The 19,105-nt window shown below is 37.6% G+C and overlaps 1 long non-coding RNA gene across 1 annotated transcript; it reads right to left on the bottom strand.

Annotated features, from left to right (window-relative positions):
• Positions 1–5,067: 5,067 nt before the first annotated feature.
• On the bottom strand, positions 5,068–7,966 carry LOC141338296 (uncharacterized). Its single transcript, XR_012355814.1, has 3 exons — positions 7,916–7,966; positions 5,516–5,640; positions 5,068–5,161 (listed from the first exon to the last, which is right to left on the bottom strand). It is a non-coding gene; the product is annotated as an uncharacterized lncRNA (long non-coding RNA).
• Between the last annotated feature and the right edge of the window lie 11,139 nt (positions 7,967–19,105).

The raw sequence follows: 19,105 nt of genomic DNA, 5'->3' as shown, positions 1-19,105 counted from the left end.
TTGTTTTCTGCTGTTTTGTTACATCTGTCATTCTCTGTCCTTCTGTCATTCTTTCGAATGTTCTATCTGTCTGTATCTGTTGTTCTATGTATACAGTAGTCAACATTCGAAGTGGATCAAAACCTTTCATCAAAGTTGTCCTAAAACTAAACCAATACCCGTTCTTGTCTTAGGACAAGCTTGATTAACTTTTTTGATCCACCTTAAATGTTGACTACTGTAGTATCTATCTATCGATCTATCTATCTGTCTGTCTGTCTGTCTGTCCTTTGATAGAACAATAGAATGAAAGATAGATAGAATGAAGGATAGATAAAACAAAGGACAGACAGAGAGAGAGAGATGATAGATAGATGGATAGATTGAATGAGTGATAGAATGATAGAATGCTAGAACAACATACAGACAGAAAGACAGAATGATTGAATGATAGAACAATAGAATGAATCCATCCATCCATCCATCCATCCATCCATCTCTTTAATTCTGTTGTTCTGTCTGTCCATCTCTATCGTTCTGTCTTTCATTCTATTGTTCTATCGTTCTGTCTTTCATTCTATTGTTCTATCATTCTGTCTTTCTGTCTCTGTCTATCTGTTGTTAGAGCATTCTATGTATCTGTCTGTCTGTCGTTCTCTGTCCTTTGTTTTATCTATCCTTCATTCTGTCTGTCTTTCATTCTGTAGTTCTGTTATTCTATCATTCTGTCTCTATTGTTGTAACATTATATCTATTGTTCTCTCTGTCTGCCGTTTGTTTTATCTGTGCTTTGTCTCTCTGTCTGCCGTTTGTTTTATCTGTCCTTTGTTTTATTTATCCTTTGTTCTATCTATCTTTAATTCTATCGTTTTATCATTCTGTCTATCTATCTGTCTATCTGTCTGTCTGTCCTTTGATAGAACAATAGAATGAAAGATAGATAGAATGAAGGATAGATAAAACAAAGGACAGACAGAGAGAGAGAGAGATGATAGATAGATGGATAGATAGAACGAGTGATAGAACGATAGAATGCTAGAACATACAGACAGAAAGACAGAATGATTGAATGATAGAACAATAGAATGAATCCATCCATCCATCCATCTCTTTAATTCTGTTGTTCTGTCTGTCTGTCTCTATCATTCTGTCTTTCATTCTATTGTTCTATCATTCTATCGTTCTGTCTCTATCTATTGTTCTAGCATTCTGTCGTTCTCTCTGTCTGTTGTTCGTTTTATCTGTCCTTTGTTTTATTTATCCTTCATTCTATCTATCTTTAATTCTATCGTTCTATCATTCTGTGTCTATCTATTCTAGCATTCTATCTATCGTTCTCTCTTTGTCTGTTGTTCTTTTTTATCTGTCCTTTGTTTTATTTATCCTTCGTCTCTTTATCTGTCTCTCTATCTGTCTATCTGTCTGTGTCTGTCTGTCGTTCAGTCTGTCCAACAGACAGACACACAGACAGACATAGATAGAACGAGTGATAGAACGCTAGAACAATAGACAGACAGAAAGATGGAATGATAGAATGAACAATAGAATGAAGGATAGATAAAACATTCTATCATTCTGTCTTTCTGTCTCTGGCTATCTTTTGTTCTTGCATTCTAGCATCTATCTGTCTGTCTGTCTGTTGTTCTCTGTCCATTGTTTTATCTATCCTTCATTTTATCTATCCTTCATTCTGTCTGTCTTTCATTCTATTGTTCTATCATTCTGTCTCTATCTATTTTCTAGCATTCTATCTATCTATCTATCTATCTATCTATCTATCTATCTATCTATCTATCTATCTATCTATCTATCTATCTATCTATCTATCTATCTATCTATCTGTCTATCTATCTGTCTGTCTATCTGTCTGTCTGTCTGTCTGTCTGTCTGTCTGTCTTTAATTCTATTGTCTGTCTATCTATCTCTATCATTCTATCTTTCATTCTATTGTTCTATCATTCTGTCTCTATCTATTGTTCTAGCATTCTGTCGTTCTCTCTGTCTGTTGTTTGTTTTATCTGTCCTTTGTTTTATTTATCTTTTGTTCTATCTATCTGTCTTTAATTCTGTTGTTCTATCATTCTGTCTGTCTGTCTGTCTCTATCTATTTATCTCTATCGATCTATCGTTCTATCTTTCATTCTATTGTTCTATCATTCTGTCTTTCTGTCTCTATCTATTTTTCTAGCATTCTATCTATCGTTCTTCGTCTGTCGTTCGTTTTATCTGTCCTTTGCTTTATTTACCCTTCGTTCTATCTATCTTTAGTTCTATTTTTCTATCATTCTGTCTGTCTATCTATCTCTATCGTTCTATTCTGATATCTATCATCTTTCATTCTGTCTTTCTGTCTGTCTGTCTGTTTATATTTTTATCATTCTATCGTTATATTCTATCTATCGTTGTCTTTCATTCGGTCTATCTTTCTGTCTGTTTGTTGTTCGTTCTATATATTGTTCTATTTATCATTCTCTTTCATTCTGTCTCTCTGTTTGTCTTTCTTTCTGTCTGTCATTCATTCTGTCTATCCTTTGTTTTATCTGTCCTTTGTTCTATGTATCTGTCTTTCATTCTATCTATTGTTATATCGTTCTTTCGTTCTCTATCTATCTATCTATCTATCTGTCTGTCTGTCTGTCTGTCTATCTGTTTGTCTGTTGTTCTGTAGTTCTATCTAATAATCATTCGATTCATTAATCTTTTATTAAATGTTCTATTGTTCTTTCTATCCATTTATCATTCTATCATTCTTTCCCTCTATTATTCTGTCTGTCATTTTTTACTCTGTATCTCATTCCATCCATCTTTTCATCCGTCAATATTTTGCAGTCTATGTCAGTTTTTTTTTTCTTTTTTTTTTTTTACTCAGTCTGTCTATGTGTATGTCTGTCTGTCTGATCTCTCCATCTAATCCGTCTATATTCTTTCCTTCATTTTTGCAAGAGCAACCACTTACATTTTGCCAATGGGCAAGTAGTGCAGGATCCAGGAAGCAGACAGTCGGTGAGTGGAGAGCGAGTGCGCTGAAGGGAGCGGGATGAAAAGAAAGAGAGAGAGAGAACGGGGCAGTTCTGAAATTTGGAGCCGTTGCCCTAATCGCATGGGAGACAGCTCTCCAATTTTGCCAAATAAACCAGCTCTATTCTCTTTTTTTTTTTTTTTTAAATATGGCAAAAAACCCATCCTGGGTCTTGTCAGTTTTTTTTCTTTTCTGGATAACAATCAAACTTGCTAAATGATTCATGCTCTTCCACACTGCTGGATTCTCCTTTCAAATATCAAAAGTTTTTTTCTTAATTAAAAGCAAAAGGCACACTCTAAAAAGTGCTGGGTTAAAAAATAACCCAACCATAACCCAGCTGCTGGGTAACTATGGGACAGAACACGCGTTGGGTTGTTTTGACCCAAGTGCTGGGTTAAATCATTTGACCCAAAATGCTGGGTTGTTTATTTGACCCAACCAGTGGGTCAGATTAACTGTGTTGCTGGGTTAAAAACTACCTAAATATTGGGTTATTTGTTGTCTAATTGCCTTGCTACCTTTATATTTACCAATAATAATATATAAATCACAAAAGAATGTAAAATTATTATTGTTTTTCTGTAATACAGTTACACAACACAAAAAAATGCATCTGTAAATGTCAATTTAATGAGTTTTCATATTTCTTTTTAATACAGTTTTCAAATAGGTGTCACACATTTTGTCCAACCCTTACAGACACAAATAACGGTTTTAGTAGATCAGTTTCTTTTAAACACAAAACTGTAAACAAGGCACACTATATTCATATTCTTTATGTCAACATTGCAGCAGCAGAACACTCAAAAATTAATTATTACCAAATTAGAATCATTCCAAACATTATGCCATTAAAACTTAGCCAAACAAAGAGTCCACCAGACAATTCTTACAATTTAAAACATGTTACAAGTGGCCAAGAAAAAAAACTTTTGCCCTCAAAAACTTCACACATGAAGACTTATGTCCATCAATATGATATACTGCAAGCTGGAGAAATTCCCAGGCGACAAGTCCGCTTCAATGGCATGGCCTGGAACAATGGCGATGGTCTAGAAATGTCGTTGTCTCATCCCAAGGCTCAAATCCACCATGTTGGTCCCCACCTGTTAATTATACGGCATTTAGTCTTGCAACATAACTAACATTTTAAGTTAAGTGTATTTTATGAACATAAACATAGAGGCATGAAATAAATGCTCATTTTGCTTCTCAACTTTTCATACAGTTGTGGTCAAAATTATTAGAACACTAGTATTTTCACCAGCTAAATAAGGCTTTAAGTCAGTGATTTCTCTTTTGCTGTAGTGTGTCAGTAGGAAATATCGGTTTACATTTCCATTCATTTTGCCATTAATTGTGATAATCCAGTGACATTTTTGTTTGCACAACAGCCAGTGGTCCACACAGGATCTGTTCTCATCATCATCCAGAAGAACTGTGACAGCGTCTCCAAGATGCTCCAAGAGACCTGCCTGCAAAGCTACAGTACTGTTAAGAGTTTTAAGCACTTGTCTAAAAATGTCATAAAATGATGCTGTCAAAAATAATGTCATAAATAAATGTTCTTTATCAGTTAACCTTGATTAACTAAATTAAATCAACATTTGGTTTGACTATCCTTTTGCGTTTAAAGCAGCTTTTGCCCTACAGGAGGTGCACTTGCACATAGTTTTTCAGGTAGCTTTGCAGGTAGGTCTCTTGAAGCATCTTGGAGACGTTGTCACAGTTCTTCTGGATTTAGTCTGTCTCAGTTTGTTCTGTTTCTTCATGTCATTCCAGACAGACTGGATGATGATGAGATCAGATCTCTGTCTGGAGGATTGGCTGTTGTGCAAACAAAAACCTCACTGGATACACAATTAAAGGCAAAATGAATGTTTGGAAATGTAAACTGATATTTCTTACTGACACACTACAGCAAAAGATAACAAACACTGACTTAAAATATTTTTTTAGCTGGTGAAAATACTACTGTTATAATAATTTTGGCCACCACTGTGTTTATATATATATATACACCCTTATTAGAGCAGAAAACGTAAAACAAAACTTACAGGTTGTATGTCAATGAATGGCCTCCGGGATTCCGTGGTTGTGGGTCTGAAGACCTTTTATCCAGAGTGGGCAGGACTTTGAAAGCACTTTCCCCTTTAGCATCTAAACCATAGGAATAATATGCAAACTGTGAGACATATTTTATAATCAAAACAACAAACTGAAACACTTTCATATGAAGATTTCTTCATTCCTTTAAATAATGCAAATTAATTCCCACCCTCATTCAACTACTGCAGGTTAAGTTTAGGTATGGGGTCAGATTCAGGGATGTAGAATATGCTCATGCAGAATAAGGCATCAGTTTGTGCTTCATAAGTACTAATTGACAGCCAATATACAAGCTAATAAGCAACTAGTTATGTGTTACTGTACCATTGTATTTACCAGTTGATGTGTGTCAAATACAGTTGCATATGTTTTTTATAGATTGACATATTATAAGAAAAAGCTTACCTTAAGTCATGTCACCTTATCCCTTGCTGAGCACTCGCAAGAATTAGGTCTGCAACTGTAGCCCAGTCTTCAAAAAGTCTGCCTCTGGATATAGCTTCCTAAAGTCTTGTGAAATCTGATAAAATCTGAAAAACAAATGTGGTTCAATAAGTTTAAGGTTTATACTGGTCTCCTAGTTTGTAATGCAACACAGGCATTCACTAAAATGTCGTTCACATGCCGCGCCTAAAAACGCGTGAAAACGCAAGACGCGTCGCTTTCTCATTCTTTCCAAAACGCAGCTTGCTCTCACATGGCGTCTGCCGTTGCTAAGCAACCATGTCCCGCGCCTGGAAAAAACGAGCTTCCATTATGAGCGTATATAGGCATCTACATCTGAAATCAGGGTGTCTACAGGTTTGACCAAGTTAAATTTAAGACATTTTAAGACTTTTTAATACCCTTTTCAAACAAAATTTAAGACCAAATTGAAAGTCCCGCAAAAGTCTAGCACAAAACTATGAAAATATTTTAAAATATTATTTTATTTAACTGATTTTTCTTGGGAATATTCAACAGAAAACACTATTCCAGAAGAAGAAATTATTTTCTATTCCATGACAATGTCAAGGCTCTCCCACACTTTGAAGCCAATGTAACAGTGTAACAAACACGGATTTTGAGTCACGGATCGGATCATTTTTCGGATCAGCAAAAAAAAAAAAAAATTTTTTTTTCCTAATTACTGAATGCTTACTTTAGGTACTTCTAATCCACAGCAAAAACTACTAGCTGAACTAAAGTTCAGTAACAAAACAAGAACAATTACACAAATGACAAGTGTAAATGAATACAACATAAAGTTAGTAATAAAATCATAAAGTTAGTAATAAAATCTATAACACTAGTATCCAGGAGTGGAACTTTAATCATTAATTGTAAAATAACTAGTGCTTCTCACTGCAGGTATTTATAGGACGCTGTCTCTTTAAATCCTAATGCACGTTCCTAATACTGGCGCGCATCTTTCTCAGCTATCTCGGTTCACTGAAGACATAAACGACTGTGTTTACCAGGATACCAAAACGGGTATTAAGACATGACTTTGTATGTACGTTTCAGTTCAAATAGAAGTTAAAGAGGAATCAATCTGTGTGAATCGCGCCTCCCTCTCTCTTTCTCTCTCTCTTTCTCTCTCTTTGTGCGCGTGCTCGCGTCAGGTGTCCGCGGCAGCGGTAAAAAATGTGCGTGTTCCCTTTTTAAATTGTTGGAATTGGTAAAGTGGCAAGACAAAACATGTGCTAATTATAAACTTTTACTTTATGATGGTTAAACTTAACAGTTAATCCGCGAATCAAATGCGTGTAGTTGGGCGGAAACCCGCTAAATCTGGCAACACTGAGGCGTTGTCAAGCAAGCGCGTGTCTAGTAACAGAACAGATTTAGAACCCGCGCAGGAGATTCTCCTCAAAACGATAAACGTTTCCTTTTCAAAGTGTAAAAAAACAAACATTTTAATGGAGACATTCCCTCTAAAATCAAGATTAAAAAATTAAGACCCTTGGATTTAGATTTAAGACAAATTAAGACATTTAAAGGCCTTATTTTAGGACAACGGAATTTAAGACTTTTTAAGACTTTTTAAGGATCCGCGGCCACCCTGTGAAATAACAAACTTCAGTGCGCAAAAAACACGACATGTGAACGTCCGCATACACCACGAGAGATTAAGTCTAACTTTACATACTGTAGCTAAGACAACATTACATTTAAGTAATAAACAATAGTACATACCAGTCATATTGTGGTTTAACATTATTAAAGTAAGGGACATAGCGTTTTAGCTAATGCAGATAAGTTACCTCAAGGAAAAAAGCGCGAAAATGCTCAACATAAAACATATGGATCTATCGTTGGATTCGGCACGTCGCAGACATTTACTTGAAAAAATATGCCCTTAAAAGATAAATTTTTGTATGGAATTATCTAATTTTGACAAAACATTACAAAGCCATACAGTATGCAGACAGTAAAGGAACTTACCCCCGTATTTCTGACCTACTCTTTCCATAAGGCGTTAAAATAAAGGCCATGTGTATACTGTAAATTATACAAATAACACCACACACACACACACACACACACACACACACACACACACACACACACACACACACACACACACACACACACACACACACACACACACACACACTTTATATAACAATAAAGCGATTGTTGAGGCAAAAAAGTACATCGCTAGGGCTAGGCTGCTTAAGTTACAACGTTCGTCATTCACGGAATAAAATGCCAACCCCGCACAGCGACATATCAAATATTGCATTAAACAGTGAAATCAGTGTGCTCTAAAACACAACTTATTAAAAATAAAGGTAAATAATGATATAATCATTAATTTACCTTATAATCCTGCTTGCTGCGAGGTGCGTGACCGCCTGGCGAGGAGACGAGTGAAGAAGAATGTTCGATGAAGTGAAAAAAATAAACAAACCGGTTGGGTCAAAATAACCCAACCCAGGTGTTCATAGTGAAAGAACCCCTTATAGTCCATTAGACCCAGCATGATCAACCCAACTGTGTGTTTACAGTGCCTCAAACAACCCAACATTTTGACCCAGCACAATTAACCCAGCAATGTGTTTACAAAAATAACCCAGCACTTTTTAGAGTGCAATTATGCTCAAGAAATCTCCTTGATGCTCTGCCCATTAGCCTACATTTATCTTTTTATTTAAATATGGATAAAAAATAAACACTGTATCCTTGAATATCAGCTCAAGAACATTGCGTTAAAATATCTTCCAGTGTCTTATTTTTTTTAAAGCTGTAATACTTTAATATCATGTTCTGACTAATCCTAGAATGTTCCGATTGGAATTTTTACAACATTCATTTTTTGCTTTACAAAGTATCCAAAGTATATTAGTTCATTTAAATGAATATGAAATAAACTCTACATTAAGTTTACACAACTAGTTATTGATGTATAGTAAATCTAAATAAATGTTAAATATTTTGTATTAATGTAGCAATCATATATTACATTTATCACACTACAAGTAAGTTGACTTTAATGAAGTTGACATTACTATCAAAAATTTGCCCTTAGCTTTTAATCTAAAAGCCCATCAGGTCATCCAAAGGGGTTTCTTGGAATTGTCTGTACCGTCTCCCAGCAGGTGGTGGGTTCACTAATCACCGTCATGTTCTGCTTTAACTTCTCTGATTGGCAACATGAAATGTTTGTTCACTACTGGAATTTGGGAAGAGGGTCTTGGTGATAGGAGAGGTTTCCATCAACACTGTGTGGGCAGTAATGTTTAAATCCGTCGTGTGTGTGTGTGTGTTGGGGAGTGGTGTTGGGTGCAGGGTCTGGGATTCTGGTCGCACTACAGGGAGCAGCAGGCAGAGCTCGGTGATAACAAGCACTCTGATAATGTGTGATTTTTATAAACACGGCTGCAAAGTGTTGGCCACCGCCAGCTGGAACTGCAGTCCACGACACGGAGGGCAGTCAGCTGCTCGATATGGGAAAATAAACACATGTCAGCACATGAAGAAGACAACTTGGTCAATCTGCTTTATTGATATCTTCAAACTGTTTATGTTTGTGCGATTATAGCAAAAGTGCTCTGGACACACACATAGAGCGAGAGATAAATGGTTTCTGACATTGCACAGTGCTTGGTTCGACTGCCGGAGTCATGTGATCACAGCATCCAAGATGAATACTTTGAGTATTAGAGGATGCTAGTCGCGCTTGTATTTGTTTGTTGAACATACGCAAAGGCAGCAAAAGTTGAACCAACGTGTTGAGCAACAGATGGGTACTCTTTCCGCATGATGAATCGCGACCCAGCCTTGGGAAAGAGCGGAGCGCGCCACACAGGCAAACAAAAGTGCTAAAGTTAGCAGGCAGCGTGGGATCTTTGCTTCGTAGCCTCTTTGATCCAGACATTAAACTTGCTCGCCTGTTCAAACGTGCGCCTGGCAGACCCCTCTGATACTGTCAAAACAGAGCAGTTGGCTTTTGTACCTTAATAAAGACTTTCTCTCCGATGCGGGGAGCCTCCTCCGGTAGTGTCCACAGGGGATCGGCGTTTGTTGACTTCATGTATCCGTATCTGTTGTCTGTATGTATGATGTTAACAAGCGCAGACACAGTTCAGGCCGATCGCGGTTTATTTATTGGTTGTGGAACAGACAGTAAGTTAGAGGATCTGTAAACACAAAATACTGGAAGGTTGTGTAATGGTGATCTTATCTTCATCTTTTCTTGTCTGTTTTCTGCAGCATTCATATTTCATAGCTCCTGATATTAATGGACTCCCCACCATACCTGAAAATGTGAGTATTTTTAACCCAGTCGCAAATACAAAGGCCCCAAATTTTATATATGAATGCCATTGCACTACATATCAAATTAAAATGACTGACCAAAACAAAATCTAAAACAAAAGACTGAAAAAAATGAAACCAAACGAAATATACAGAATTATTAAAAAATATAAAACGTGACAAAACATGTAAAACAAAACATTAAAAAACATGAAACAAAACCTCAAGAAAATGTTAAGCAAAACTATATCTAAAGTATAAAGCAAAGCTTAAAAAAATTCATGAAACAAAATGAAATTTAAAACAAACCATTAAAAATTTTTCAAACCAAATTCAAAACATTAACATTAACATTAAACCAAACACCAAGAACATGTGAAGCAAAACATACAAAAAACACAACAAAACAAAAAATAAAGCTTAAAACAAAATATTAAACAAAACATTACCCAAAAACAAAATATAAAACAAAACACTAAAAAACATGAAACAAAACATCAAGAAAATGTGAAGCAAAACATGAAACTAAACAAAATGTAAAACAAAACATAAAAAATAAACGCAAAATAAACAACAAAACAAAAAGTAAAGCATAAAACAAAACATGAACACAAACTACACAAACATAAAACACCATATAAAACAAAACATTAAAAATATAAAGCGTGAAAAAACATTTAAAAATGTGAAGCAAAACATGAGACGAAAACAAAAAAATAGTAAAATAAAATAGAATAAACAAAAAAATAAACAAAACAATCAAGCATAAAATGAAACAAAACAAAACCTAAAACAAAATATGAAACACAACATTAAAAAGTAAACAAAAAAACATGAAGCAAAACATAAACGACTTAAAAAACAACACTAAAAACATAAAACTTGAAACAAAACATCAAGAAATGTGAAGCAAATTATGAAACAAAACAAGATATAAAACAAAACATTAAAAAATTAAACCCTGAGACAAAACATGAAGAAAATGTGAAGCAAAACATGAGACGAAACAAAACAATTAGTAAAAAATATAAAACAACAAAATTAAAGAACAAAACAATCAAGCATTAAACAAAACATAAAACACAACAAAATATAAAGCAAGACATAAAACAAAGCATAAAACAAACATAAAACAACATATGAAACAAAACATTAAAAAACATGAAACAAAACATCAAGAAAATGTGAAGCAAAACAAAAACATTAAACAGAAAAACATAAAACAAAACAAAAATCAAAGCATGATACAAAAAATATACAACAAAACATTTAAAAAAAACTTTTGAAATTTAAAATTAATTAAAATGTTGAATGCAATGGCATTCATGCATTTTTAAGTGTGACTTTGTGCCCAAATGCTAATTCCTCTAAATCAACCATATTTTTCCTCTTCCTAGAGAAATTTAACGGAGTACTTTGTAGCAGTGGATGTAAACAACATGTTGCACCTCTACGCCAGCATGCTGCATGAGCGACGCATCATCATTACCTCAAGCAAGCTTAGCACTGTGAGTTCTGCTGTCATTCTCATTTACACATCAGACAGCTTTCCTGTTACTTAAAAATATTTAATATATGTTTTATACAATGCATTTAAAATAGGCCTTTTGGGAACCATCATTTTTGTATGTAAATAAATGTGTTTTTAATTTGTTTTTAATTAACATGTGTTATTATGTGATGTGTGATATGTGATGGACTGATTTATTTTTTGCTCCCAAGGTATGAAACTTAAAAAATTGACAGAAAAATCCAGAATCACAGACATTATTATGTAGCTCTTATTACACTTCCTGCTCTCTAGGGCTGGGTATTGCCAACTACTTCATGATATGATGCATGCCATAAGTTATTTAGATGACCTGCTTCCTTATTGAACAGTAGGAACAAAAATATTGATACAATAAGCTAAAACATCTGAAAAAAAAAAAAAATACTGTGCACTGATTCAGCTCTCTCTGATTTGGCATTTTTTGCCTGTTTCTCTGGACTCAAGTCTGTTAGCTTTAAATTATCACTTATTGGATCCCTGACTCTTCCACATATTTTCTCTCTGGCTCTTCTTGCCTGAAAAAGGGAGTGGGTGCTTATCGCACGGGGGCGGACGATGGTCCAAACTTTCACGACAGTTGGTGTAGAAGCGGCGAGTGATGTCATTCGCTCCCTATCTCCCTCCGATTCCCCCCCAGAGCATCTGCGGTGCGCTCGCCGACAGTGCCGGAACCGAGGGGCTCCCCTCGGACCTTCTGGCTCCGGAGGAGGCTGTCAGAATGACCCTATCCGTGGAGTATATCACTCCTCCGGGCTGCCGCCTTCATTCCGTGTGCTCACTGACACGAGGGGTTAGAATGTGCAAATCATTAGTCTCTTGGGTAAACTGTTTTTTTTTTGTACTCTCCCATAACTTGATTTACTGTTTTGCAAGATGGGAGCGTGAGTGACCTTGAGTTTATAAAACTAATATGCCAAAAGAGTTACTACGAAGACTAGTGATATTAAGGTTCCACCCCAGCAAAGACTTTCATCATCTCAGATCCCAAAACCATCCGTCTTCTTCTCGAGCCTTGGGAGTTCCAAGCAACTATAGGAAGACACATATGGTCAAAAAAATCATAGACGCAAGTGTAGGCATATGGCCAATTTCCTGAATTGTTCAGAGAGGGCATATGACAGTGGCCACGGTGTGGCCAGCCTAGCGCTACCGTTTCTCCAGCGAGCCAAACGGGATAAAGAAAGAGAAGGAAAGAGGAAGAGAGCGAATGCATTATGCATGCTGCCAGCGGACCCTGAGTGTTCGGGCCCCTGGTGAACCTGCTGTGTCAGTCTAGCAGAACATGGCCGCACACTTGCCTGTACTGGAAAGCAAAAGAATAAATCATGATCTAACAACAATGCATCAGTTGACTTATTGCTGTTTTGTGACCAGAGGTAAGGAGTACCACTGTTTTAAAACCATGTCGCAGGCTCCGGGAGGCAGCCGCCCATGCAGTCTTGTCATATGCCAGTATAATTGTGCTGCATCAGGATCCCTCTAACTAGTCAACTGGGAGGCCCTGGCGCGTTTCATCTGCGAGACCCCCTCGGCCGGCCTCGAGTCTTGACAGCCGCCTTCTCATCATGCTGTCAGTGGTATGCTAACAAGACCCGATCCCGTCTTGGCCTGTGGTGCTAGCCACTGAGGTTCCTTTCGGCCTCGCACTCTCCTTTTTTTTTACGCTCTACTCAGCAATGCCGTCTTATTTTCATTCCTTCTTCAAGCATCTCTCTTACCACACCTTTAATAGACATTTTATCTTCCTCCGGCACTTCCTGTTCTCTTCTTTGTGGTATCGTGTTGCAGTGGGAGGCGGATTAGTGGTGTTTGGCACCCTGCGCCCTACCTCTACCTTTTCTTTTTTTAATGCCACCTCCTTGTTAGCGATACACCTGTGTCGGCGCCCCGCTCGGAGCCGTGCGTTTGTCAACAGGAGGGGAGAGCGAGGCTTGGTAATTGGGAAACAAGGAGAGGGCCAGGGGAGAGAAGTCTCGCAGGTAGCAGGAGTCAGCGCAGACTGCGGCGCTGTCACCCTTGTCAGGGGGAATCGCACCTCTAGTCTCCAGTCTGCCCCAATCACAGATTCCACTGTGAGCTTTGTTGTGCTTATCAAAGAACGGGACCTTTTTTTTTGGTCTTTGTCTATTCTTGGAGAAGTTGCCATGGATATTTTTGAACCCCAGCTTCTCCCTAGATGTAGGGGAATATGTTCGTCAACTTGTTTACATAGACAGGGTTCACTGGAAAGGTGTTACAAAGCATATCTTTATACTTCATCTGTGGAATATGTCTCAGCAAGGCAAAATGGTACAAATGTACTCCTAGAGATCAGTGTGAATGTAGTTTGATTGTGAAGTGAGAGTTCTGTGACTGTCACCTGATTGGGCAAATCCCAACTTCGCCGAACCAAGTCGACAAGATCCTTCTATTTCCTATCCTCTCAAGAGAAATTTGCAGGTCTATTTCTATCAGGGCTTCCAGCTTGCTGCTTAGCAGTAAAAAATGTGTTGCAGATCTTGTTAGACTCTTTCAACTTTTGCCTTGTCATTTTTTAATAAACAGGAATTAAATTAATTTTTTAACAAATCATCTCAGCCTCAGTGTCAGGATTTTTTGTGTGTTCTAAAAGAAAATGTTAAGGCATTATTATATTTTTTTATTAGCTGGAATTTGTAGTGCTCAACCAATATGTTTTGTGTTTGAAAACAGAAATTGAAGGTAGAGTTTGGAACTGGCTGACTGTGGCCAAATATTCAATAGAGTTTGGAACTGGTATTAGGAGGGAACATTTCTGTTTTGACCAAATGATAATTTGATGCAGATAATTAGTCCAGTATATCAACATATCACTAATAGTTTGCATATGATAATGCAGTTTAATTTAGGCATATATATAGGCATAAACGTATGCCTTAGTGAAACGATTGTAGAACTGATGTCGCATTTGTTGATTTTCATGTAAAAACCTCTTTTCATAAAAGGACTGTTTCATGTGTTCTTTGGGATTCTTTAGAATGGCATTATTGGTTTTTGGGGGTCTATTATATTTCCAGCGTCGGATCCCTTTGTATAATCTGCTCTGTGGTTGGTGTTCATAGAGAAGACCCCCACTTAACACGTCCCCAGCGCGCTCATTACCGCTAACGGCAGCGGTAGCTCACAGGTCTCGGCAGGATCCAGCCCAGCATCCAAACAAACCGTAATCCAGCATTTGTTCTTGCAGATGACTTCTTCATTCAAAGGAATATCAAGCATACCTTGCCTTTTGTGGCCATTTGGCTTTCTTTTCATTTGGCATTTCTTCATTAATTATTCATAAGACCGCCAAATATTTTATTAGGAGCAGCGCTCCAACAGTGCATTTTGGGTACAACTGGAGACTCAATGGCAGCGATACAGCTATTCTGAACTTTCTCTTTAATTGTCACAGAAAGGAGGTCATGAGTGATTTTCTTGGAGGATCGCGTGCGCTGTGATGAATCCCTCGGTTGTGAGCAAAACAGCTCATGTGGGAAAAATATCAAGAGTTAATTTGTTTTTGAATTCCACCTTTTAATGTTTATCTAGGTTTCGCCACCTCCTTCTTGTGCCCTCGTCTTTGAAAGAAGACGGCACGGCTTCACTTTCAAGTCAAGAATAAATCAAGCCAATTGGGCTTGTCTGCGGACATTGTTGAATTAATTGGAATGCGCCATTAGGCGCTTTTACCCATCTCTACATGGTACGGAATGGTTCCCCTCTAACAAACTAGACGCCAGTCTGTTCGCACAGTCAAAGAAAAGTGTTTCTTTGCAGTGCGTTGACCTCTCAGCATGATTCATTTATTGGACCTTGAGAAAAAGGGATCTCGAACAGAACGGGTCTCAAAGCTTTGATATCAACCAAATTTCAGTTGGTGAGAAATGCCATAAATATTCATTTCTTTCTTCTAAATTGCCCGGACGAAATTAGATCTGTCACAACTAAAGCTTTTTCTTTCTTTTTTCAGAGAACTGCACAACAAATTTGCATATGTTATAATGCTCGCCACTAAATTACTGTTAATTAAAGCTGCGCTATTTCTTGACTCGATAGGTCACGTCTTATCCAGAGCGGCTGCGTTCGACCACAATGTCACAGAACTCAACAAACACAACAACAACAACAACAACAACACTCATCCAGCCTTACACATCACGGACATATACAGAAGGGATTCAGGAGTAAAGATGATCTCTTTGAAGCTAGATGTTGTGCCACGGCCAAGCTTGGTTGGTTTCAGTGGTCAATTGTGATATTGTGTGTGTCAGTGAGCAGGGGGGTCTCTTGATACTTCCGAGCCATGGTTCGCACATTACTGGAAGCTCCAATTGTCAAGACCCCTCTTCCAGCCCCTACTCCCCACGGTATTCCAACAGCTCACAGTCTCTCTTGGCTAACTCATGTTTCATTCTTTGGCAATTTGCCCTAATGAAGTCCCAGAGGAGCCTTCAGACCTCTGTTCTTTTTCCATATTTAATCATGTTATTTTAATCTGGAAGATGAGGAAGCTCCGGCGTGTGCGCGTGTGCCACACAGGTCATTACAACTGCTAGGTAGCCATGAGGGGGAATCAGGGTGTGGTGAGGGGTCACTTGGGTGTTCACTCATTAAACATCCACACCAGCAGTGTAATTAAGTGTTCGCTTCTTGTAGAGTCTGATTATTTACTGTGTATGTGTATAACAGTAATAAAGCATCATTAATTTGGTATCGGTGTCGGCGCCGCTACACATTTGACACCTTGTGCTTTGGTGTATTTTTAGGCCCTCGATTGATGCCCTGATTTTGGGATTGAACCTGCGCAGTTAGCAAAAAGCAAAAAACAAAAGCGCATGTTTAATCGGCTTGTGATGTTAAGATAAAAAGAATAACTGTCTAATGCTGCCTGCTCTCTTGACACGCAATAAACGCAGTCCCCTTAAGCATAACGCATTAAAACGGTGGCATATGAAGGAGTTCACGTCTGTTTTTTTTTGCTTGTCGTAGTTAACTGCATGCGTGCAAGGGTCCACCGCCATGCTGTACCCTATGCACTGGCAGCACATCTTCATCCCTGTACTTCCTCCTCACCTGCTGGATTACTGCTGGTAAGAGCTCTGCTCATCTGCACACACACACACTTACACAAATGTCTCATTTATATCTCACTCAAGCTTGGGCTGTGCCGCTTTCAGAGCTGTATGATTTTGTGCTTTAGGCATTTTGAGTGATTTTATCAAGCTTTTACAATGACGTTTGCTTTTTATGTCATAATCAACCCTAACGGAATTCACAGAAATTATGTTTTCTGCCCTGATTTGCAGGGAAATCTGAATTTCTGTGGATTAGGAGTTGATAGTACTACATTCTATGTCGAAACCATTATCATCTTAAGCTAAAGTATTTAATAATGAGCACACACTGGGCAGCAGGAACTTTCAGCAGTCAGTTCTTTGGATATCTGTTGCTTTCTGCTTAATGGCTGATATATATTTAATATCAGAAAGCAGACATAGTTAAGGCTGTCTGTCTAATTTATTTGTTTGTAAATTGATTTATTTATTTTTTGTCGATGAAATGTTTCAAATGTCATTATCTATCTATACACACAAAATGTTTTTAATTTGTATAAACAGTTTGTAATTATATATAAAAATAAATCTTAAGTGTGTGTGTATGTGTATAAAATTAAAATGTAATTAAAATTTAAATTAGTGCTGTAAAACAATTAATAGCGATTAATCACATTCAAAATAAATGTTTTTTTTGCATAATATATGTGTGTACTGTGTATATTTATTATGTATATATAAGTGCACAATCGTACACTATCACAAACAAGGCTTAAGCCTAGTTCTAGACTAAAATGTAAGTGTGAGCTGTTTCAACTGAAAAAAAAACTTGCACTGACTGATCTTAAAATATATCAGTGCCTTTGTTTTGTCCTTAGATGCACACCAGTAGCTTTTTTTCTAAAACATGATTATAAAAATTACTTAAATGTCCTAATTGAACAATGGCCTAATCCTGGCTTAGTCTAAGCTCTGTCTGTGAAACCAGGCCTTTATATTTTCAAAACTATTTACCATGTATATATTGATATTCATATATTATATTAATACTCACACATTTATTATGTAAACAAAAACTTTTATTTTGGACGCGATTAATTGCGATTAATCGTTTAACGGCACTAATTTAAATATATAACTAATATCTAAATATACAATTTTCTTTCACTCAGTGTTTTCCTTAAAAATCCCCTCAAAAATATATATAAAATATTTCACTACAGGAAAATTTGTAGGTCAGACTTCTGTTAAACAGCAAAGCAGGTACACTCTTAAAATTTGGCCAAACTTCAGGCCATTATATAGGTCTATGAGTAACATGGAGCTTCTGAACATGCAATAGAACTTTCTGAAAAAACCCTCACCCTAATGAATATCTCTCACCATGTCTGAGATCTCAAAGGGTTTATGAAGGACATGATTTATTAGCACTAATGCCACCACACCAAGTCCAGCATGCAATCTCGTTTCCTTTTTTTCGTGTGCCGACTGTGGGCTAAAACCGTGACCGCACTCTTAACTTACAGCCCTGCTCTATAGCTACCAGAACACCCTATACCCTTAAATTGACGGACTTGTGCTGCCATGCTTGACACCGGAGCTGCTCAGAAAATATTTGTGGTTGAATAATACAACGCTGATATAGACACAGCCTTAAGAGTAGCGTTGTTTTCCAGTCCGGCACAGACATCCGAGACGATTTATCATATTTTAGCTATCTAATTATACAAAAAAAAAAGCATTATCGTATTATAAGGCTGTGCATCGCTCATAATGAACACTATTAGAAATGATGGGAATTAGGCTGTCATAACAAAGTTACACTCACGGACAACAATGACGTGACAGGGCTCACCCCGTGCATGTGCGTGCGTGTCTGCGTGTCAGCGTGCCTGCATGTCAGTTAAATCCGTGGCCTTAACAGATGCAGCAAGGGAGACTGCAGCTTATTAGCCACATAACCTGATTGAGCGAGCACTGTAGCGGCTACCCAAACCTATCTAATTACGCGGCCCTGCCTCGCCCCGCTCTGCACCGAGACTCAAAAGTGACGCTCGCCAATTACACTAATCACCTTCAGCGCTCAAAAGCGCTCATTCCGGGAAACGGCCGAGGACGCTATTAAAGTTTAGCGCGTGATGCATGCTGCGTCAAAGATATGTCAATTCAATGTTTTGTTTGCATTTTTTTTTTTATTAGTATGCAATAAAGCATTTTTATCCTGCTAATGACTGTGGTTTGTCTCTTTTTCCAGTGCGCCCATGCCATATCTGGTCGGAGTTCATCTCAGCCTTTTAGAGGTACGTCACATAAATCTACTGTCGGCAGCCGTTCATCATTCATCCCTAAAGTGTTTTACGAGACGTTTGATCAGAAGCACCACTGCTACCAGTCGCAGCTTTCCGATATTACATAAACCATCATTATTTATTTACTTTTTCCACTCCGGGTCACTTAAAACCAGCCGTCCCTCTGGATTCGAACCATCTGAGATGCTAATAATGCCCATCTACTTTGATGCATCATTGCCGAGCGCGGGGAAACCTGCAAAAATTGACACATTGTTTTTTTTTGCTTTTCATCTCCCGGGCGCTCATGAGAAATGAAAGAGCCGGAGAAACAAAGAGATGGTGCGTTCGGTTATTG

Source organism: Garra rufa, chromosome 7, assembly GCF_049309525.1.
Source record: "Garra rufa chromosome 7, GarRuf1.0, whole genome shotgun sequence".
Taxonomy (NCBI): Eukaryota; Metazoa; Chordata; class Actinopteri; order Cypriniformes; family Cyprinidae; genus Garra; species Garra rufa.
The sequence above is the reverse complement of the archived record's forward strand: the minus strand, read 5'-3'. Positions and strand labels throughout refer to the sequence as shown.